Here is a 23,841-nt window from a genome sequence, read left to right on the forward strand (position 1 = left end):
TTGGAGGGTTGATATGTTTTCTTGAGAAGCACTCCACATATGCACATTCTCCAAGGTCTTTGACTTATGCTTTGAGGAGTTTGGCAGCGCTTGCACATGGATCTACCTTATATCTTTTATTGAGGTTATTTCTAATTTGAATGTAACACATGAGAATATCATGATGGGAATGTTTATACTCACCTCGGAAGATCATGCATTGGAATTGTTTCATGCTTGCGGTCCTAAAAAGATAACTTATTTGCTCATATAATCACTTTTCAAGAATGTTAGGATTCTAGTTATGGAGAATAATGTGTTGTGGCTTGCATGGTGCGCATTATGTTGGATGTGAAGAACAAACATATACAAGATCTTGCACATCTTTTGGTAAAAAACACCTTAGAAGAAATGATTGTAAAAATAAATTAAAAGATTGAAATGATTAAAGCATTGAATGTATTGTTTAACTCTATGCAAAAGGAATATGACAAATTTTAAAATTGAATTTATAAATATGTTTAGTATCTCTTACATGTCACCTACATAACCTATCCTATCATGGTGTACACTAGCCAAAAAAAATTCAAAATCAACCATCAAATTCACTTGGCATACAAAATTTCATAAACAGAAACAATGATACTACATCAATATTCTAAAATATCAATAAAACAACATATTTTTTTACATTTATCACAATAGTTTTATTCATAAATCTAATTGTAACATAAATCTCTTTTCATATACTTTACCTTATTTCTTTAATTTATATTATTTTTTATAAGAAATAAAGTCTTAAAACTCTGATATTCAACCCTCCAAAATATTTAGAACTATTTGTATTATAATACTTAGAGGTATAAAGAAAAAGTACTTAGAGGTATATATATATATATATATAACCTGAAAAATTAAAAAAATGATTACATAATAAGCAAATGCAAAATATCATCAAAACTTTCCATCTCGGATAATGGTTGGAATATCCGCCTAACACTTTAAACACATAGATGATCATACCATGACAATATGATCACAGAATGCAAATACACAATAATGAGAATAGAAAAAATATAAATTTTAAAATCCTTCATCACAGATGATAACCTCGTATATAAATATGGGATAGACAGACAGAAATCTCTGGCTTCCCACGAACATAAAACACAACTTGGTTTATAAATAATGCAAGATAACCTGCCAGGGGGGTTAATGTCCTCCACCTGTACCATTTTTATTCAGATTGGACAAAGAAAGCACTAAAATAGCTAGTACTCTGAACTATAAATATAGCCTTAAACAAAATGGCATGCATCCGACCTCCCGCACTATGCTGAAGATCATTTCTCCCATCTATATCTTTCTAGATTTTGCAAGAGAGGAAAAGTCTGGCTGATTCGTTACAGACATCATCCAAGCCCATTTATGATCATTGACATCCACAAAGTTCTGAGCAGCAGCGATGCGATCCAATGGAATATAAGCATAGATCCCATTTATCCGCCCTGCAGCAAAACCAGTATAGCCTGCCATGGCTCCATGGATGGCAGAATTAGCAAGCAGAGTACAGTAGATATTATCAGCAGCATTAGCAGGCACAGCTCTGATCATATAAGTTGGGTCAATATATTTCAATGTAAGGGTCTCATTGGGGTGATGCTTCTTCCACCAACGTTTCAGCTCATCCCTGAGCCATGGCCCAACATCGAAAAATGCAGGATTTCCATATTCATCCTTCTTATCCTTGTCCTCAGGCCTCCTCGGAATCAATTCTTGCCCAGCCCCCTCTGCAACAACAAGCACAAAGTGTCCATTCTCTTCCAGCTTATGATCTAGAAACTCAAATAACCCCCCTTCTCCCTCCAGATAAAATGGGTTCTCAGGTATAAGGCAGCAGTCCACATCCCTGCTTCCCAAAGTTGAATGCAATGCAATATGTCCAGTATACCTACCCATCAACTTAACCAGCCCTATTCCATTAGGGGCACTCTCTGCCTCAACATGGGCAGCACTGATGGCACTCTGGGCTGTCTCCCCTGCTGTATGAAATCCAAAGGACACATCAATAATACCTACATCATTATCCACAGAATTGGGGATCCCAGCAATTGAAACCTTAAGGCCCCTCCTCTTAACTTCTTCAAATACCTTCACTGCACCCTTCATGGTCCCATCCCCACCAATGATATAAACCTGGTTAAAACCATTGGCTTCAATGCCATCCACTATCTTCTGCAAATCAAAGCCCCCCTTTGAGGTCTCCAGCATTGTCCCCCCTGTCTTGTGCCAATTGTCCACTAATTTTGGATTCAAAACCACAGGCTCTGATGAATAAAACCCACGATACCCCGACCTAATCCCTTTGATATCCCTTACGCCATACTGAAACCAGAGACCAATTACAAGCTCTCTGATGACAGTGTTAACACCAGGTGATAACCTCCCACATGTAACAATGGCAGCATGGACATCATCAGGGCTAAAGCACACCTCAGACCTAGGCCCTGCTCTGTGATAAAGCACTTGTGTCTCCCTTGATATTGTCTGTATATCCACAGCAATGTCCTCCATAACCATATCATTCTCAGTCACAAAAAAACCTTCAACGGGAAGAAAATACTGGTTATGCATAAGAGGATTTCTAAAAGTGGGTAAATCCTGTAAGTACTCTAAAAAGTGGGGAGTACTTTCAATCCTCTTCTGGCCATGATAATTGATGACAGAGCCGGCTGTTGATGACTGCCTTTCAAGATTTGGCATTGCAGATATCAGGAAAGAATGTAACCAACACAGAAACAGAAGATTTATAGAAAGTTCGAAGACAATGATAACGCTGAAAACTATTGAATCAATCAGAGACTGTAACAATTGAAACACCTATAGCATTCATACACGGTGATAACAATAACAATGTACCATATATAAATGAAAGGAAGACGGTATTCCTGGATTAAGTCAAGCCTGCTGTTTGTTAAACGCGTTTTGGAAACCAGAATTTAGTTTTTTTCTCAAGATCCGTTCTAGAAAGCAGCTGGATTTAACTGTTGTCGAATTTTATGGCGAAGTCCGCTTTGAAAACCAAGGCAGAGTCGTCCTTGGATATTTCCGTCGGCTAACTTTTTTCAAACTCTGTTGAGGGTCAACGAATAAATAGTGCACTTTTGCCAGTTAATTTTCTCCTTTTTTGCGGGTCAGCCAATATAAAATACAATGTGGGTGTAACCGAATTCCGTGAGCAGCCATTGGAATTTGGCTGATATTCCGTTACTGTGTGCCACACTTTAGCACCTGGAAAGCTTGTGCAAAAATCAGTCATATGTTACTTGGGAGACCGAGCTACTAGATTCAAACTTAGCATACAGGACTAATCAGTTATTACTACTATTATTATTATTTAATTACAATAAAACTTACTATTATTATTATTTAATTACAATAAAACTTGGATGGCAAGTTATGCATTAAAAGTTTATATATATAAACATTCTTCAATAATGAAATAATATTATATTAGGTGATATTGTAAATTGTTTTAATTTTTTTAATCTAAAATTTAAAGTTAGTTAGTTTTTATTGTTTTTTTTTTAATGAAAGTACCAAAAATAGGTGATATGATATTATATTAGGTGATATGGTAAATTGTTTTAATTTTTTAATCTAAAATTTAAAGTTAGCTTTTTTAGTTTGGAATGAAAGTACCAAAAAAATCAAATGGACACTGCATAAATCATCGACCAATTACCGGGTCTTGTCTCAAAAGAATAGACCACATTGTAACTAGTGAACAACTACTAATAACAACAATATCAGAGAATTTCACTTCCTTGAGCCAAATATTAATATAATATAAATAAACGAATTATAATAATAATAAATAATAAAGTTAATAAAAATAAAATTATAATAATAATTAATAATAAATAATAAAGTTAATAAAAATAAAATTAAAAATACCATATAAATATTTACCAATTTTATTACAAATTTTAAAATTAATACTTAAATATTTTGTAATTACAAGTTTTTAAAATAAATACTTCATATTATGTAAGATTGTTAATATAAAAGTTTAAATGCGTGTGTTTTTTTTAATTTCTAATTATTATAGAAATTGTCAATTTTAGAAAAGGGTTTTTAGAATTTTAATTTAATTGTCATTAATTATTAAGTGGATGGTGGAGATTTAACCTCTACATAATGTTCTAGAATATTCTTAATAGTAGTTAAAAAGTTGAGAATTAAATTAAAAATAGTCAAAGGTTGAAATTAATTTTAAAAGTAGTTATGCCTTTTCTACCATTTTAATTAAATTCATTGATTAATAATTTTGTGTGCATGTGGTATTAATAAATCATAGAATTGGTTCATAGAATTGGTTCATGGTATTGTAATAGACAGGTAATGAATCTCAATGGTTAAGTGGGAGTGAATCTCTATTGTTAAGACTAGTGTGTGTAGTATAACTAATAGACAAATGACCTTCTTCATGGCAATTTTTCTGATTAATCTTAATCAAATCCAGCAAAGATTTTTAAAGATTAGAGTTTAAGTTGTTTAATTTTTATAATTTGAGTGCCCCATGAGTTTTTTAGGGTGTTGAATCCATTTATGCATTCAAAAATGTATTTTAAATAACAAAAAATCATAATCTTGTTTGAAATTGTATCGTTGAATTGTCTATAACAAGGTTATTTTGTCTATAAGTTAGACTATATATATATATATATAATTTAAAGGAAATTATAATTTAGTTTTTATAAAAAACATGAAATGTATCATGAAAAAATGTTTTGATATTTTACATGCATATCTGGTTATCCATGTTTACTGGCCATTTAATTTATATGGCTATGCTAGTTATATAGATAAAATATTTTTATATGCATTTTAAGTAAAATAATTCTATATCAAGTTCAAGGGTGTAAATTAGTTGGCCATGGAACATTGTAAGAATACACGGCGAGCTGACAGGGGGTCGAAGAGCTAGGTTTTTCAGGCGTCTGCAGGTTTTGAACTCCATGGAAGGGCGCAAAGAAGGGAGCTCCACTCCCTCCTATAGGCAGGCAGTGGCTAGCCGAGGTAAGAAACCAATAGAGAGTGTCAGAAGTCCTTCAGGTGAAGGGATAAGGAACATGGAAGAGGAGCAAGACTTAAACAAGTCAAGGGAGAATAATAGCAATAAAGAAAATGAGGAAGAAGACAAGGAACATGGAGTGAAAAACAAAGCACAAAAGGGGCCATGTAAACCCAAAGCTGAGGTCACACCTAGAGTAATTTTAAATGATCCTGCTCTGCAGGTGCACAGGGACCACATGTGGACATATGCTATCATTTGTAAATTCATGGGATTATGGCCCACTGAAAAGGTTTTACAGACATGGATTAAATACCACTGAAAACCAAAAGGAAGCATTGACCTACATCTTAGGTCAAAGGATTTCTTCACTGTGGTCTTTACAAATATTGAGGATAAAGACAAGGTGTTTGAAGGAGGGCTCTACTTCTATGCAGCAGCAAGCCTCTACATGCGACCATGGATGATGAATTTTGTCCCGGAGTGAGAAACTTTCACTTCGGTCCCGGTTTGGGTAAGACTCTACTCCCTACCTCTTAATTACTGGCAAACGGAATCGTTATCTGCCATAGAAAACAAATTAGGGCGTTTTGTTAAAGCTTTTAAGGCTACCAAAAGGGGAAAGTACACTTCCTTCACACGAAGATGTGTGGAGATGGATCTCTCTGGAGCTCTACCGGATGAGGTCATCTTGGAAGTATTTGATGAAGAATGGGTGCAAACAGTAGATTATGAACATATTCCTTTCAGATGTCGGAGGTGCCATGAGCATGGGCACCTATTTAGAGACTGCCCTCTCAGTAAAATAGAAAACAGAAGTAAAGCGACCATAATGAAAGATACTGAAGGCTTTCACAAAGAGGTACATAGAGGAAAAGGGGACAAGAGGGGGCCAAAGCAACAACAAACACAAGGGCAACAGGTTAGTCCGAATAGGTTCCACGTACTCGAAGAAGAAGAAGAGATAATAAAAGAAGATCAAGTAATGGAAGGAAGCCTAGTGGAGAAGGAGAAAGAAGAAGACAATGTACAAATACAGGATATTAACAAACAGAAAGAGACTATGCCGAGCAATGCAAAAGTGGAGATGGACCAAGAAACGACCCAGAGTGAGATGGAAATGGAGGATCATGAACTGCAGGAGATTCTTGATAGAGAACACCTAGATCTAGAAGGGTTCTTGAAATAGGGGACCATGAGTGGGGTAGACTCATTACCTCAAGAAGAGTTCAATAGAGTACAACAGTTGTTCCTATGGAAAACCCAGGCTAAAGGGCTGGAAAGGCAAAGAAAAAATGAAAGGCAGGGCAACAAAGGTGTGAAAACTATGAAAATCACACCTAGATTAGCACCTAGAAACCCAGGAAAGAAAAGAGGCAGGAAAAAGCAGGACGAGTTATTGGTGGAATGTGGAAAGCTAATGATAGATTCAGATAAGATGAAAGATCTAACACGCTATTCCTTTACAGATCTTTAATAATGAAGTTCACATCTTGGAATATCAGAGGTCTAGGTAGTAAAAGAAAACAAAGAATACTTAGTAATAGAATGAAACAAGAAGCTCCGGATATGATCTTTATCCAGGAAACTAAATGTTCCATTCAAAAAATAAAAGAAATTCACAGCAAATGGCTCAATAGATTTGAGTTTCTAGAAGTCAAAGCAGATAACACAGCAGGGGGCATACTTACTCTTTGGAACCCCCAAAAGATTGGCATAATAGATGCTAAGGCATCTAGAAATTATTTATCAGTGGTTATTCAGCCTGTGGGAGATAGGGAGACCTATTTGGTCATGAATGTTTATGGCCCTCAAAGAATGGATGATAAACTCAGGTTTCTAGATTCTCTTATGGAGCTTAGAGACAGAGATGTAGGAGTACAATGGATTATGGGTGGGGACTTCAACATGATCAAATCACTTTCAGAGAAAAAAGGGGGAACCAGAACTTTAAGCAGAGACTCTTCAGCATTTCAAACTTTTATAGATAATATGAAGCTTGTTGATACTAACATGAGTAATGGTCTCTTTACTTGGAACAATAAAAGAGGAGGAGAGTCTCAAGTAGCCTCAAAGTTAGACAGATTCATAATCTCAGAGGACCTTATGCTCACCAACGAGGAAATGATAGTGAAAATTCTCCCCTTTAGAGGCTCGGACCATTGACCGGTTCAACTTGAGGTTCAGGGCATTGGTACCCCCAAGAACAAACCTTTCAGATTTGAGAATATCTGGCTCACGCACCCAGATTTCATCAACAACATTATAAAATGGTGGACAGAAGATTTGCATATTTAGGGTACAAGAATGTTCCAGCTACACAAAAGATTAAAGCACATCAAGCTCAGACTTAAAGAGTGGAACAAGAATGAATTTGGCAATATTTTTGCAGTGAAAAAAGCTATTGAAGATAAAATGCAGGAACTAAATCAAACCCTTATCATGGATGGCTTTGATAAAGTTAGAAATGATTAAGTCACCAAACACCATTAAGGCTGGGAGAATTTATGTAAACAAGAGGAAATATTTTGGAGACAAAAATCTAGAGTTCAATGGCTAAAAGAAGGGAAGCGTAACACTAGATTTTTCCACAGATCAACCATAGCGAACAGATCTCATAATAAGATCTCTTCGATCAAGGACGAGGGAGGTCATCTTCTTAATTCCCATGAAGATATAGAAGATGTGTTAGTCCAACACTTTCATGGGATAGCACAGGAAACCATTTCAGACAGAGAGCATTTTATCAGGGATTTAACAGGGCATATTCCTAGACTGGTTACTAGAGAGGATAATTTCAATCTTAATAGGCCAGTTATAGAAGAGGAGGTTAGTGAGGTCATCAAAGAGATGCAGAATGGTAAAGCGCCAGGCCCTGATGGTTTCAATGTGGATTTCTTTAAAGCTTGCTGGAATATTGTTAAACAGGATATTCTGAACGTAGTGGAAGATTCCAGGATGAATAGAACTATTTTGAAGGTGCGCAATACTTCCTTCATCTCCCTAATCCCCAAACAGGACAATGCTCAGACTCCTAACAGGTTTAGACCCATAGCCTTGTGCAATGTGGTATATAAGATAATATCCAAGGTTGTTGCTAACAAACTCAAACCACTTCTTCCTACTCTAGTTTCTGTGGAACAATCTGGTTATGTGGAGGGAAAACAAATTCTCAATTACATTATTCAAGTGCATGAGGTGGTACACTCATTGACAAGCAATAGGAAGGTTGGTATGATTATGCAATTGGACCTAGCCAAAGCTTACGATAAGTTGAATTGGACCTATATCAGGAGGGTCCTTATTGCTTTTGGGTTTGATCATAACTAGGTTAGATGGGTCATGGCCCTGGTAACTTCTTCCAGCTGTTCAATTCTGGTTAATGGTTCTCCATCCAAGACTTTTACTCTTTCAAGAGGCCTCAGGTAGGGTGATCCGCTCTCTCCCTTTCTCTTCATCCTCATGATGGAAGAACTTTGTCGGTCTATCAAGCATGCAAAAGAAGTTGGTAGTATCAAAGGCCTCCAACTTTCTGAGATTGGTCAGGCTTTGACCCATCAACAATTTGTTGATGATACTATGCTGTAGGGAATCCCCATGGTCAAAGAAGCACTAGCGTACAAACATATCCTGTCTGACTTTGCCATGGCTACAGGTATGGAAGTTAATCTCTCCAAATCTAAGATTTTTTTCTTTAATACCAATATTTCTATTCAGAGAAATATCTCCAGAATTCTAGGCTTTCAAAGGGATGTCCTTCCCTCCAAATATTTGGGAGTTCCTCTAACTGATAAACCTTTGCACAAGAGAATTTGGGAGCCGGTGATTAATAAGATGCAGGATAAAATCAGGAAATGGACCATTAGATCTTTAAACTTGGCTGGTCGGTTAGTGCTTACAAAAGCTGTTCTCCAATCAATCCCCGTCTTCATGCTATCAGCCCTTCTAGCTCCAAAAGGAGTTTTGCAACATTTTAGAACCATTCAAAGAGACTTTCTTTGGGGTAAGGGGGAGGAAAGAAAGAAATGGGCCTTGGTAGCCTGGGAGAAGATTTGCAAACCTAAAAAACATGGGGGTCTTGGATTGGATGATCTGGAAGCACTAAGTAAAGTTTTAGGGGCGAAATTATGGTGGCGTTGGGTAAAAGACCCAAAGGCGCAGTGGGCTAGTATCTGGAAAGAAAAATATGCCAGCACTTGGCAAGATAATGATCACATAAGGATGTCTAGCATCATAAAGGGCTCACACATCTGGAATAAGGCCTGGGGGAATAGAGGATTAGTACAAAAAAACAGCTTTTGGGAAATCAGAGATGGTGATCTTGCATTGTTTTGGGAGGACAAATGGCAACAAGAACCTACACTGTTAAGAGAGGACCTTCTGGACCTCAAGAAAGAAACAGATACCAAAGGGTTATTTAAGGTAAAAGATTTTTGGGATCAAACCAATAGTGAAGGAAAATGGAGAACCTGGAAGAATATAGATCACAGGGAAGACAACCCCTTAAAAGCCAAAGTAGAGGCACTTCTGACAATGTTGGAACAAAAGAAAATTTTAGTGATAGGGGGGCATGACCAACTTAGATGGGGCAACAATAATGAAGGCACCTTCAATCTTAAGGAGGCAAAGCGCATACTCCTTGAGCTGGATTCCAATGTACCGGACAGGGTTTGGCAGAACATATGGAGACATCAAGGATGGATGAAGATTAAACTCTTCATGCGGTTGGTTCATCATAAGAAAATTCTGACTTGGGATAACATTTGGAAGAGGGGTGTTCTGGGTCCTTCCAGATGCCAGCTCTGTGAAGCCCAAGAGGAAACAATGGAGCACCTTCTCAATAATTTCATTTTCACCTCTTGGTTGTGGGATACTTTTGCCACTATTTTCTAGCAGACAGACAGGGACAAAGGAAGCATTATCAATACCCTAAACAATTGGAGACGCAACTTCTCTGATTATGAATTTCTTGGCTCAGCTTGGGATTTAACGCCAAGCTTCATAATATGGATTGTCTGGAAAGAAAGGAACAATAGAATCTTTAAGAATGAAAAAAGTTCCTCCCAATGCCTTTTTGAGCAAATCTTAAGACAACTTAAGGAGACGGTAAGTACCATAGTGCGAACTTCCCCTAAGAATCCACCTTCAGAAGTTGAAACGCAGATACTTCTTAAGTTGGGTATGCAGGGGCTTATTCCACAGGGCTTGGATAGGAAGGTATTGAAACTAGATATTAAGAAGGATTATTGGTATCCTCCCCCTCAGGGTTTTTTGAAATTCAACATTGATGGGGCTTCCAAAGGTAACCCAAGTATTGCTGGGTTTGGAGGGGTGTTAAGGGATGAAAACAACTGTCTCCTTTTCATTTTCCATTGCCATTTGGGAAGAGCCACTCACAATATGGTGGAATTAATGGCTCTTGAGCAATGTTTAGAATTCCTAAAGCAGGATAATCTCCAAAATGTTATTGTCGAAGCTGATTCTGAGTTAATCATAAACTCGGTCAAGAGAATCAGTTGTGGCACAGAGCCAGAAAAAGTCTCAAAACACTGGAGGCTGCTCTAGGTCTTTCAAAGGATTTAGCTTCATCTCCGATGCTTATGTACCGTGAGTTTTAACCATGTGTGTAGGACAGCAAATAAATTAGCAGACATCTTGGCCAATCAAGGAGTGCTCTGTACCAAAAGCAGGGTTGCGCTGAGTTAGCCTAAGATGCCTCAGAATAGATTAAAGGAGCACTGTCACGATGAGGTGGATGAGGACATAATGGTGTTTCGAAACAAAGACACAGAGGCGGGGTCTAGTTGATTTGGATTCTTTATGAAGTGTTTTTCTGAAGTAAGAACATTCTGGGGAGGCAGGTCATTGTCGGCCTACTCAACCCTCGACAGTACAAACACAGAAGTTTCAGGTGGAAGTTGCTAAGCAGATACTGTTCTTTGGACGGTTGGCCGGACAGATGGATTTTCTTAGTACACTGGTTCATGACCCCACGGAGATGGGATGATGCGTGGGGCTAGAATTCAGGCCTTCCCGGTAGACTTAAAACCCCATTTTCCTTTTTGAGGTAGTAATACCGCTCACGGGGTGGTTTACCGTCCATCGCATGCCCTTCAAGTTGGAAGCGGTTTTTCGGAGTTGGGAGTGATTCCACTCACCAAGCAACACGTGGCCTAGGAAGGGGAAGGAATACCACCCTCATTGCGCGCTAATTATCAGTGCGTTAGGCTCGTGCGATATGCTCCTCGGCCATCAAATCATGCAAGACAGATCTATGGTCAAGAACAAGCAAGCATGTTGGTGGGTCCAGGATGGTTATTGTGTGGTTAATCGTCATGCTACTAGGTATTGCGATATTATCCTTCGTCGTTGGGTCTGATGAGGAGAATCAATGGTTAAGGAAAATGGAGCAGATCTGGGGGAAGAATATCTTCCGAGCTTGTTTCGCGTCATGGAGGGAATCGATGGCTTTCGTGCGCTCTACATGCTTGAGGGTTATCCCCCCATTCGGACCTGAAATCCTTTTAGTTTGGTCCCTAATTCCTCATCAGGTCCGATACTAAATTTAAATTGTTTGATTGTTCCCGGTCCGATCTGAGCCTCGTCCGTCAGATCTCTGAGGGGAGATCGAATGGTCTCGGCGTTGTCTGTATTTCGTGGATATTGTAGTTTTTTTGAGGGACCATGGCTTGGTGTTTAAGCCTTTAGCTCGATGCCCTTAGTAGTAAGCGGATGGTTTTTTTCTCTTTGGCCCACAGTTCCTTTGGGACAGTTGTATTCTATGTAAGTTGTTTTTAGATTTAATGAAATAGAAAGTACGACTCTTGCTTCAGCCAAAAAAAGTAAATTAGTTAGCCATAAAGTATATTATTAAGGCACTTTATATGATGTTGTAGGTTCAAACCTTGCCTAGACTTTGTGATGTGCTTGGGGAAGGGGTGGTGAACCTAAAGCACCCAACAACCTAGACTATGTGTTGTGCTTAGGGTTGTGTAGTGACATGGTGTTGTGCTCGGGAGGTATGTGGTATACCTAAAACATTTAATCAATGGCATGGAATTAAATGATTAGATTGTGTGTTGTGCTTGGGGAGTGGGCGGTCCACCTAAAACACATTTACAAAACTATGTGTTGTGTTTGGCGGTGTGTAGTGACATGGAGCCAAAAATTGGTCCCTCTTCCTTGTTGATAAATAAATCTAAGCTATTTACCTAACAACCTAGACTATGTGTTGTGCTTAGGGTTGTGTAGTGATATGGTGTTGTGCTTGAGAGGTATGTGATATACCTAAAACATTTAATCAATGGCATGGAATTAAATGATTAGATTGTGTGTTGTGCTTGGGGAGTGGGCGGTCCACCTAAAACACCTAGCAACCTACACTATGTGTTGTGGTTAGGGTTGTGTAGTGACATGGTGTTGTGCTTGGGAAGTATGTGGTATACCTAAAACATTTAATCAATGACGTGGAATTAAATGATTAGATTGCGTGTTGTGCTTGGGGAGTGGGCAGTCCACCTAAAACACATTTACGAAACTATGTGTTGTGTTTGGAGGTGTGTAGTGACATGAAGCCAAAAATTGGTCCCTCTTCCTGGTTGATAAATAAATCTAAGCTATTTACCTAACAACCTAGACTATGCGTTGTGCTTAGGGTTGTGTAGTGACATGGTGTTGTGCTTGAGAGGTATGTGGTATACCTAAAACATTTAATCAATGGCATGGAATTAAATGATTAGATTGTGTGTTGCGCTGGGGGAGTGGGCGGTCCACCTAAAACATATTTACAAAACTATGTATTGTATTTAGAGGTGTGTAATGACATGGAATGAAAAATTTGTCCTTCTTCCTAGTTGATAAATAAATCTAAGCTATTTATTTATTCAATTATAAGCTCAATACATATAGGGATCATTTTTCCAACCACTCTTAGGGTTCTCTTTCTTTATATATAGGCCCAGTTTTGTGGCTCTTCTACCATTTTAGCTTGAATTATGGGTTTTTTTAGCTTGAATTATGGGTTTGAAAATAGCAGTACAGGGGAAATCGTGGCTTTATGGGGCATTCCATACTATGCTCTATGGTTATCTCTCTCGTCCATGACCGTCTTTGGGAACTCAAAGGTCCAGTTCCCTGCTCTCAATTGGTTAAGGCGTATGCGATCTATGAGCAGACATTCTGATGTTTTATCTTTCTCTCACATACTTCGAGAGCAGAATTCTGTTGCGGACAATCTCCCAAAAGAAGATTTATATATGATGGATGGAGTGATTAAGTTCCAGATCTTCCAAAATAGTCGTTTCATCGACGAAAAAATCATTCCTATTCCTTGATCCTTTCGTGGTTATGGTTTGGTTCTTTCTACGTCTTCTCTTCACTATATTTTGATCCGGCTTCGTTCAGACATGTTATTGTCTTTTCTTCACCATATTTTGATCCGGCTTCGTTCACACATGTTGTTGTGGGGATATGTTTATATTGTATACCAGCGTATGGCCTCTTTATTAGATGCTTCATGATATTGTCTTTTTGTAGTCGTTATGGCGGCAGTATATGTGGTCTGTCTTCATTAGATGTCTCGTCGAAAACTGGATATGGCATATTGTTGTTGTTTTTTATGACAAAATATTAGTCTTTGATCTAGCAAATGTAAACGGGTTTTATGAATATGCGGGTTTTTATTAAAGCCCTTGGATCTAGTAACAGACGTACCACCTGCAACAGATCTATGCATAGATCTCAATTCAGGGCGTGAATATAACCCCAGGAAGCACCACGATTACGCAGAACGCATCCCATTTCCACCGACGCCCGCAACGGAAGGAATTCTCGAATCTATGGAGCTTAACATACCGCCTGGAATCCTGGCACAACAACCATATCGATGTCAGCTCATCGTAACAACACCCATTTCAGTCAGATCCGTAGCCACAATCCCGGATCTATCTAGCAGTAGATCGCCCACCAGTAATTATTTTTCTCATAGATCCGCGGCTCGGGATAGTTGCAATCCCATGAAGGAATATCAAAGTCAAAATAGAGAAGCAGATCTAGATCTGGGGAGTCTATTTCACTTCTCGCTGATACAAACTATTTCTCCTACACAATGGGTGGATCCGCTGATCCAGCCATCGTATACTCGGGAGATGATCGATCGAAGCCCGCCAAATAGAACGCACACAGAGTAGAACCGGATCTGATCCAAATTCTTATCAAAACATTGCAAGGGAGGAATATCAAGCGGATCTAGAATGGGAGGCGGATTCAAGATTTAAAGTGCGAGATACAAAATCAACTAGGTATTTCAGCAAGTATGCAAAGCTTGATTCACGCAGGACACATTTTGTAGGACAACTAACTACGCACTAGAGGTTTATGGCATCATCTCAGATTCGACCATCATCCTCACCTTGAGATTGCGAGGTGGATGTTCTGGGACCAGCTCAAAGGGCACAGGTTCTTTCAAAGACACAATTAAAGGGAAGGAGGAATCCCAAACCAAACCAACACCAGTGCTAGAACTACTCGGACCCTATATAGTGGAGCAAAATCCTAGATACCAGTCGTCTTGACAGTGTCTCTGCCTGAGGTAAATGAAGTTTATGCAAATTTCCATACCAAAGCAGTGATATGTAGATTTAATGGATTTTAGCCTAAATCAGACACTCTACATCAATGGATATTTTCTACATGGACATCGAATTGTGATATTCATTTATGTTCCAAGGGGTTTTTTATACTTAGATTTGAAACAGTAAAAGATAAGGATTATGCCCTCAATGAGGGACCATGGTTCTGGGACTCTTTACGGTCCCTTGGTTTCCAGGTTTTGATGCCACCACTATGGTGGTATCCAAAGTGATGTATGGGTAAGGATAGACAATCTACCACTACATTTCTGGCACCACAAAGTATTAGAACGCATAAGGAACTCCCTAGGAAAATTTCTAAAGATTAATGCGGATAGAGTTTCAAGAGGCATTTTTACCTTTGCCAGAATATGCGTTGAAGTAGATCTTAACCAAGGTCTACCTAACCACATTATGCTAGTCCACAACAATATACAGTGGATGCAACCACTAGATTATGAAAATAGAACATTTTGTTGCTATGGATGTCAACACATAGGTCGCCTTAAAAGTGCATGCCCACAAGCTAAAATATTGTTCCAAAAGAAATAAGAAACGATCCCAAAAGCGAAAAGGTTGGCAATGCACTGACCCCTCGAAGAAGCAGCGGATGAAGCAGAGATAATAGAAAATATTGCAGACAATAATGAACAGAACATTCAGAACGTTTCACAGAAGGACAAGATTGAGCACAGCTCCGCAATAATTTCGAGACCCACCAACCCACTGCTACATAATGAGAAGCACATGCTTGAAAAGGAAGTAAGTGGCAACAAACAAATACATGGATCGAAAGGATATGATTCTGACAAAGAATATCTTGCAAATACAAAAGAGAATCAAATGTCTATTGTAACATCCACACCCAACAGTGGTGGTTGGCGAAAAGTGGAAAAAAAGAAAGGTAGAAAAGAATAGATTAGTTCTTTATAGATCCTGAGAAATCAGGACCTGATTATTATGCATATGCTCTTTAGCATCTACAACATGTAATTTTGCTCATTATGAATAAAATTACGATTTTTCTTGGGAATATATATATATATATATATATATATATATATATATATATATTCTAAATCTATGATGTATTGAAGGATAGTTATAAGTCCTTTGAGGTGAAAACTTAAAAAAATGTTTTCACCTCAAAAGAGTTGATAAGTTTGCTTCAACACATGATAGATTTAGAATTAAGATGGATTTACATTAGCGCTCTCTCTCTCTCTCTATATATATATATATAACCTTCACACAAATCTCTCTTCTTCCATAAAATAACTAAATTTGTGTAATAATGGTTGATAACCTCAATGGATTTGATTCGATTTATACATATGGACTAACTTTAGGACTAAAAGATGTAGTCTAACTAAGAGACAAACGACATTTTTCAGGGCATTTTTTCTAGTTAATTTTAACCAAAATCCCATAGAAAATTTTAAAAATTTGATTTTTAAGTTGTTTAATATGTAGAATTCCAAATCCCCAGGGGTTTTTCAAGGTGTTGAATCCATTTATGCATTCAAAAATGTATTTTAATTAACAAAAAATCACAATCTTGCTTGAAATTTACCATTGGATCTCGGTGAAAAGGGTTATTTAATCTATAAGTTAGACTCCATCAGACTAAAATTGCCACACACATGCACACATATAAAACTTAGCAAAGAAGTCCAAGGGATGCTTTCGCAAATTCTTAAATAGCCTCCACAGTAAACCTTTTCAAGGAAACCCAAGGGATGTTTTCATACATTTGGAAATGGATTCCCTAGTAAACACATTCTTATAGACTAGTGCACTTCACCTAGGATGATTCAAACAAAGCACCAATTGACATTAAATTCTCCAAATACCCAACAACATTAACAATAACCAATTGAACAAACCTTTTTTGCTTTTTCCGAAAAGAAACTTCACAAGGAAATCCAAAGGATACTTCTCCACATTTATAGATGGCATCCCTAATAAATCAGGTACCTTTTGAATATTCGGATACATTATCTCTTATCACAATTATATACATTATAACTTCTTAAATTAGCATTTATATTATTTCATAATTTTATTAAAATTTAGATTTATAGTAAAAACATTATGTTGCATCCCCGATGGGAGTGTTGTGTTGCAAAAGCCACCCGTCACATGACAGATGACAGTTGGGCAAAGGTTAATGCGGGGAGGGAAGGACATCAACCCCTCCACCACGCAAGAGTTATTGTTCCTGCGCTCACTTGTGTGAACCATTCATTTTCTCCTGTGCAATCAATTCGCCTTGATTTGGGATTCAATGGCATCATCCCACCTCTGGATATATTGCATGGTTTGCAAAATTCTCCAGTTGTTCTATGGCTCTTTGAGTAATGTGCTCCCCTCTCTGCTTTCATCTCCTCTAGCTCCTGGTCTAGGGTGGTGGTCATCTGTCTTGTGTGCCTTTGGCGTGTCTCTTGTGACATTCTCTCGCTTGCTCCTGCTAATTGAGAAACTTTCCCTCTCCATCTTACTCCGAAGGGTGCGCCTTTTATAGTTCTAGCTAGCTTCGAGTTTAATTGTCTTGCTCTCTCAGGATTTCTCGCCTTGGCCTCTTGGTGGGTGCTTCTAGGGTGGTTTGTGTCAGACATATGGCTCTTTTTTTTTTTTTTTTTTTTTTTTTTCTGGTTTTGGGTTTGCTTGTGGTGTTGTTTCCCTTGGGGTGGCAGTATTGGTTCAAGGGTGGTGCTGGCCTCTGGGTGCTCTCATATCTTGGCTCTTCCTTTTCAGAGTCATTGGTCCCAAACCCCCCTTTGGTGAACTGTTTCGACTCTAGTGTCAGTTTACAACTCAGGGCCTTGCCTTTCAATTCCCTCTCATGTGTTTTCTATTTACTATCTGGTCCTTTCTGCTTGGGTCTCTCTCGTCTACTCTAGTCTGGCTCGATTCTAGTCAGGTGCTGAATTTTCGGTGGTGGGGAATTCAACACTGGATAACCTCTCCTATTTATTCTATGACAAAGTCTGCTTGGTCCCGGGTAACAGGCGGTAGTGCTTTGGGTGTCTCAATTCTCTGAGACGTCGGCTTCCTTCTAGGATCCAACATGAAGCCTAGTCCTCGGTCCTCGCATGTCTTAGCTCCAGTAAAATCTGAAGGCTCTCCTGCTTATGTTGGGTCTCGGTGAGGTGTCGTAATTGTGCATGGTGGGATTTCTAAGCGGGGTGCGGGTCCATCGAGGGGCATGGGGTGTGGGGGTCATAGTTCCTCGGCAACTTCCTTGGTGGGCAGTAGTCGCAATTTGGATATGCAGTGTGGTTGTGGCATAGGCGAAGGTGGTTGTGGACAGCGACAGAGTTGTGCTACAACGTCCTAAGGTTGCAACAGTTAGGGACATGGTGGATCTGTGGGTCAGGCTCCTTCCATGCAATCAGGAATCTCCTCTGCAGTCCTTGAATTGGTGCAATCTAGCTTTACTCAGTTGGACACCCTTGATCGAGCCTGCAAGGAGGAGCACAAGGCCTTCATGGCCAAACTTGGATAGCTCTAATACTTTCAGTTCCATGTTCATGAAAGGGTAGTAGTGGTTTGGCGTAGGCAAAAATTGTTGACTGAAAAATTTGAAAAATTGGAAACTTGGCTTGCTCACTTTGAGCACCATTTCAATTGCCTGTATCACCCTTTGCCTCCTCTAGGTACAGGGCCAGATAATCCTGCTTCAATTAACTCTAACGACTGATTATGATCACTATTGTTTTTCTTGTTCTTTTAGTTTTCTAGAATGTTAGGCCTCTCAAGCTATGGACCTCTCAGCTAGCAATTTTGCTTTTTGTATGTTGTATGGTTATCACATTGATCAAAAAAACCTAGTTTGGGTGAGACCACATGCATTTTAATATCCCTATATATGCTTTTTGATTAATAAAAACTCTTCAACTTATAAAATAAACTATTATGTTACAACTTATTCTATTATTATAAAACCCTTTTAAATGAATTTTAATACCATATATAGATTTAACAAAAGATAAAAACACATCTACCACCTGATATGACATCGCTGTACTCTCTTTCACAACCCCCCCCCCCCCCCAAAAAAAAAATCCATATTTTACAATTTTCCAATATACAAATATCATTTAACTAATCTTTTTATGATGAAAACAATCGTTTTCTTTGAGTTGAAAATTTTTGAGTATGAAAATAATATTACATCATAGATTCATTAATAGGATTGAAAATCACCCTCAACATCAAGGTTTTGATGCATTGTATCATTATCATAACAAATAAAACTTTTTATAAATGATGGTATTAATGTAAAATTAAAATATTAATTTTATTTGTATAGATAATAGTTTGGTATTTATTTTGATTTTACAAATATAAAAAATAATAATTATGGGTAATTGGATTTAATTTTAGTGATTATGAGAAATGATTATGATATTCCTCATATAGATTCAATTTTTGTAAGTGACATATTGAGCTTTTCATATCTGACTTTAGGGCTAACTTACCCTATATATGTATACAAGGAAAACTTTACAAGAAAATCCAAGGGATGTTTCCCCACACTCATCGATAGCCTCCCTAGCAAACTCATTGATATAAACTAGTTCACTTCACCTAGAGTGTCTGAATCAAGCACCTGTTGACATTAAATTATCCAAATCCCTGATATCATCAATGATAGTTAATTGAGTTGACCCTTTTTTCTTTCTTTTGAAGGAGAAAACTTGGAAAGAAACCCAAAGAGTACTTACCCACATTCATGAATGGTATCCCTTGTAAATTTGTTAGGGTACATGTGCCTCATCCAAAGGTTTTGGATGTAGATGCATTAACTGTGATCATAAATACATTACATTTCTTCTTATATTGTCACTTATGCTATTTCATAAGCTTATTAAGATTTATATTTGAAGTAAAGATTGCTATGTTCCAACTTATTCAATATCACAAGTGTAGTGTGCTTGACTATCATGATAGAGGAACCGTGAATGAGTTTGATGAACACTAATTTGATGATAAACTAGCATAGATATATCTTAACTTTGTATTTCTTATGCATAAAGAGGGATCAAAATCCCTTAAAGTTGCAAACACTTACTAAGGTTTTTTTAATTGAAAATAAGTTTTTTAATTCATGTCGATTCTTCATGTGTGTTTGTGATGTTTCAACTTTTTGTTGAGCACAACAGGAATTACACTTCCATTATATCATGCAACACACCATTGAATTTTTTTAACTAATATCCATTTGAACTCCAAATTGATCATTATAAATTTGAAGTTAAGATGGAATGATAAAATATTATATTTGTATTTCAATTTTATTTTCGGTTTGATAGCGTGTTTCTGACTTGCGAGACTAGCTTGTGGTCTAAGAAACTATGACTCCTAGGCATCTAAGCTATCAAAACCTAGAATGAGTTACAAAAACCCTTAAAAAGTCTAGATACATATTTTTTGTCTCCTCTCGACCACTATGAGTTTCAAACTTTGGCTATCTTACAAAATGGAACCCTTGAAATCTAGTTGTAAGAACAAGATTTCATTTTTATTTTTTTTAAATTGCTTTACTTGAAATCTAATCACAGTAACATGACTTGTCTTATATATATATATATATATATATATATATATATATATATATATATATATATATATATAGATATATATATATAAGGATGATGATGATGATTAACATCCGCTAAGACCAAAACTGTTTATTGGACCTAGAAGGTAAGAGATTACTTGGATTCGTTAAAGTTTTATTTCTATGCTCAAAAAGCATTAAAAGAAACATTATGACATCACTATTGGGGGAATTAAATATCTTTTAATAAAACAGATTAATTGCACACACATAAATTGTCAACCATGGTAGATCAGTTTATTTCAAGGTTATTGCACACAATGTATGCAGACAAAAACTAATAACTGACATTGACCAATACCTAATTGTCACCACACTTATGCTATAAGATCATGGCACTCAATCAAATCAAAGGTCGTTATAACACTTCACTCTTGCAAAACACTATCAAACTCTTATGCAATTAAGCACTCTACACACAACAATAGAATTGAAATCACTCTTACAAAATAAAACATCACTCAACTATTCTAGATCACTCTTGCAAGAAATTAAATTACACTGCTAGAAATAAATTACATAAACCATTCAATCACAATGACACAACCAACAAGTCGAACACAATTAACTAAGCCATTGGCTTTCTAACACACTATAATAGATATAACAACAATCAATTTATCATTTTGCTTAAGCGACAATTCATTAAAACTATAGCAACAATTGATTAGTAGCAACAAACAATTAGAAGGGATCGATCCAATAGCTATGTTGTTTCACAAGCAATCCATATTAGGTATTTTGTAAGCTAAACTAATATAAGTAACTACAATGCATCAACAAGAGTATGTAACAATTATAACTCGAAATACAACAACACTAAACATAACTTGCAAATAAGTTAAAATATAATTGTTACACTACCTCTACAACACAACAATCCCCACTAAAAAGGAGGGTGATGGATGTTGAAAATGTCTTATTTTTTCCCTTAACCGCCTCTATTTCACCCAATTTTGGCCTAAACCTATAATGTTTATCCTTCATTTTGATGTGGTTTTTGAAGAAAAGTATTGCAAATACAATATTTACAAAGCTAGGTAGGCACATTTATGTTTAATGTCAGAATTATTTAATTTGTGTGTTTTTCTAAAACTTTGTGATCAATATAAACCACTAACCCTAATATATGTAGTGCTCGTACCTAGGTGGATGCATGTACCATGGATTCATAGTCAAATTTTCAGAATGTGAGTTGGTAGTCAGACTGTTTGATGAAATCTGGCGAAATATTTTGTTTCGCTCCACCGATGTCACAACTCGAGGAAGAAGGGGCGAAGAATCAATGACCAACTTCTATAGGCAGATCCAGTTTCAAGTGTCTAAGTCTAGGGCATTTGGTTTCATGTTGGACCCAAAATAGATCTCAGATCCAACTGTTTCTAATTTATAGTGGCCGGACTTAGTGCCTCTTTGTTATTCATCATTATGTATAAATTGTATAACTGGGCCTACGGGAAAAACTAGTGAGAATAGGGAGATGTTGTTGAAGTTATCGCTCCTCAAACTGGATGAACTTGTGATGTGCAGACTGTTTAATTAATACAACCTTTGTGTGAGGAATTTATTTGTATATTTGAGTTATGTTATTTTACATGATTAATTTCTTGCTTCTGTAAGTTATCTCTTTAATCTGGGTGTGGAAGATGGTATGGTAAGGGCCCACCAACCCAACTCCACAACCCTTTGTATATTGTATATAGATTAAATGTGTGTGCATGTTGTGATTGAAGCGCTGTTGTAGATTTTGATATTAAACACCATATTTATTTCATAGTATTGTACTACCCTCATACCGAAGATTCTTGTTTCATGCTTGCGCTAGTCTCTTCAAATATATGAGTTGGATTTGAATCTCTATTTCATTAATGAAATGCACAGTCATTATTTCTAAAATGATTGCAAGGGTTTTGGATCTAGTTGCTTGAGGGTTTCAATATTTATTTGAGATTGTTAAGGTTTCGTATAATTTTGATTCGTTGTTTCTTCTCATGCGATTGTTCCTTTCTATTAATGGTTCGTGATTTGAATCTTCTTTTCGAAGGGTGAGTCCTGGGGTAAGGACCGATTATATTTTGTGATAGTCTTTCTGTTGTCAATCGAGATAACCAGTTATTTGTGACTTGGGTCACCGCAAGCTGAGGTCAGTTGGTAAAGACAGACCTAACTTGTTGTGTGTATCATTATGAACGAACTATTACCTTAAGTCTTAGTGACTGGTTCGTAGTTGGACTTTATTCTGAACTTTGTTCGTAACCCTTTACTATTTTCTGCCTATGTTCTCTTGTGACCTAATCTGACACAGTGCATGGTGCTTATGATTTATATCACTGAATCGAAACACTGATTGTTCCCTTGTCTAGGCAAACAAAGGCAATTTCATTCCTATCATTTCTAATCTGGGTTAAGTTCAGGATTAGGGTTTTCCATTTCAGTATAGGCACTATATGGGGTACTAGTATTATATTGAGTACATGCATTCAAGTATAACAAAGCATTATTTTCAATTACTTTGCTAAGAAGACAAAATCGTGGTTTGTATTTGATGTTGTGTGTTGCATTCTATTTATTGAGAGTTGTGAGAGAATTGTTGTAAGTGTGAATTATTTCATGAAGGGTGTGATGACAGTTTGATTGATTGGTACTTTGCTAAGATTCAAAACAACAATGTGATTTTATTTATTGGGATTTCCACACATATATTTGCAGACATAATGTATGTATGGTTTGAAGATTGAAGGAATGTATTTGTAGTGAAACTTTCCATTAATACATGTGATGCATTGAATCACAGAATTAGTTAATTTATCTTGCTTGGTTGGTGAGGTTGTGATTTTGAAAGTTTTGTCCAGATTTGAATGTTAATGGTAGTTTAGTTTTTCTAATAAGTTGCCCTCTTTTTTTGTAGACAAATATTGATTAAAGGAGTGAAACTTCAAGTAGAGATCTTATTTTAAGTTTGTAGGGTGGAATAATTGCTTATAATTTGATTTGATTTAGTGAAATTAGATAGGGTACAGAGTCTTTGTGGTACATATAGTATTGTGCCTCAAAGTTAATGATTCTAGATTGACAAAAATAAATGTTGAGTCAAATATAAACCAGTATTACAACCAACATTTTTGGCGTTGTTGTTGGGGAGGCTCCTAGGAGATTTTGGTAATAATTTCAACATTTACTTCTAGCTATAGAGGTAAATTTTTGTGATATATTTTTAGAAGGTGTGCCTCTTTTTACTGTTGAATAGGAGTGGTAAATTTATAGAGTGTTGTTAGTGTGTTTTTGAAACTGCAACATTTAAATTTGGATTGAATTGATTTGCTCCAGCAAATATTTTTACATTGTTTTGATCATTTTATAATTTGATTTTCCTTTTAAAATGCATGAATAAGAGAGGTAGGGTTCGAAGCCCAAGAAGGGCAGAGGAAATACTAGTAAATCGAAAATACTAGTCATGGTGGGAATTTTGTTGCAGGAAAAAACTCCGAGCAGACACAAACCAATCAAGTTGTTACTTTCCACCTAATTTC

The 23,841-nt window shown here is 37.0% G+C and overlaps 1 pseudogene; it reads right to left on the reverse strand.

Moving 5' to 3' along the window:
• Nucleotides 1-1,039: 1,039 nt before the first annotated feature.
• LOC149172574 (ATP-dependent 6-phosphofructokinase 2 pseudogene) lies at nt 1,040-2,887 on the reverse strand (annotated as a pseudogene).
• Nucleotides 2,888-23,841: the final 20,954 nt, after the last annotated feature.

The sequence above is a fragment of the Pinus tabuliformis genome, chromosome 4_2 (assembly GCF_031772625.1).
Source record: "Pinus tabuliformis cultivar Carrire ecotype Pingquan chromosome 4_2, CPIR1, whole genome shotgun sequence".
Classification (NCBI taxonomy): domain Eukaryota; kingdom Viridiplantae; phylum Streptophyta; class Pinopsida; order Pinales; family Pinaceae; genus Pinus; species Pinus tabuliformis.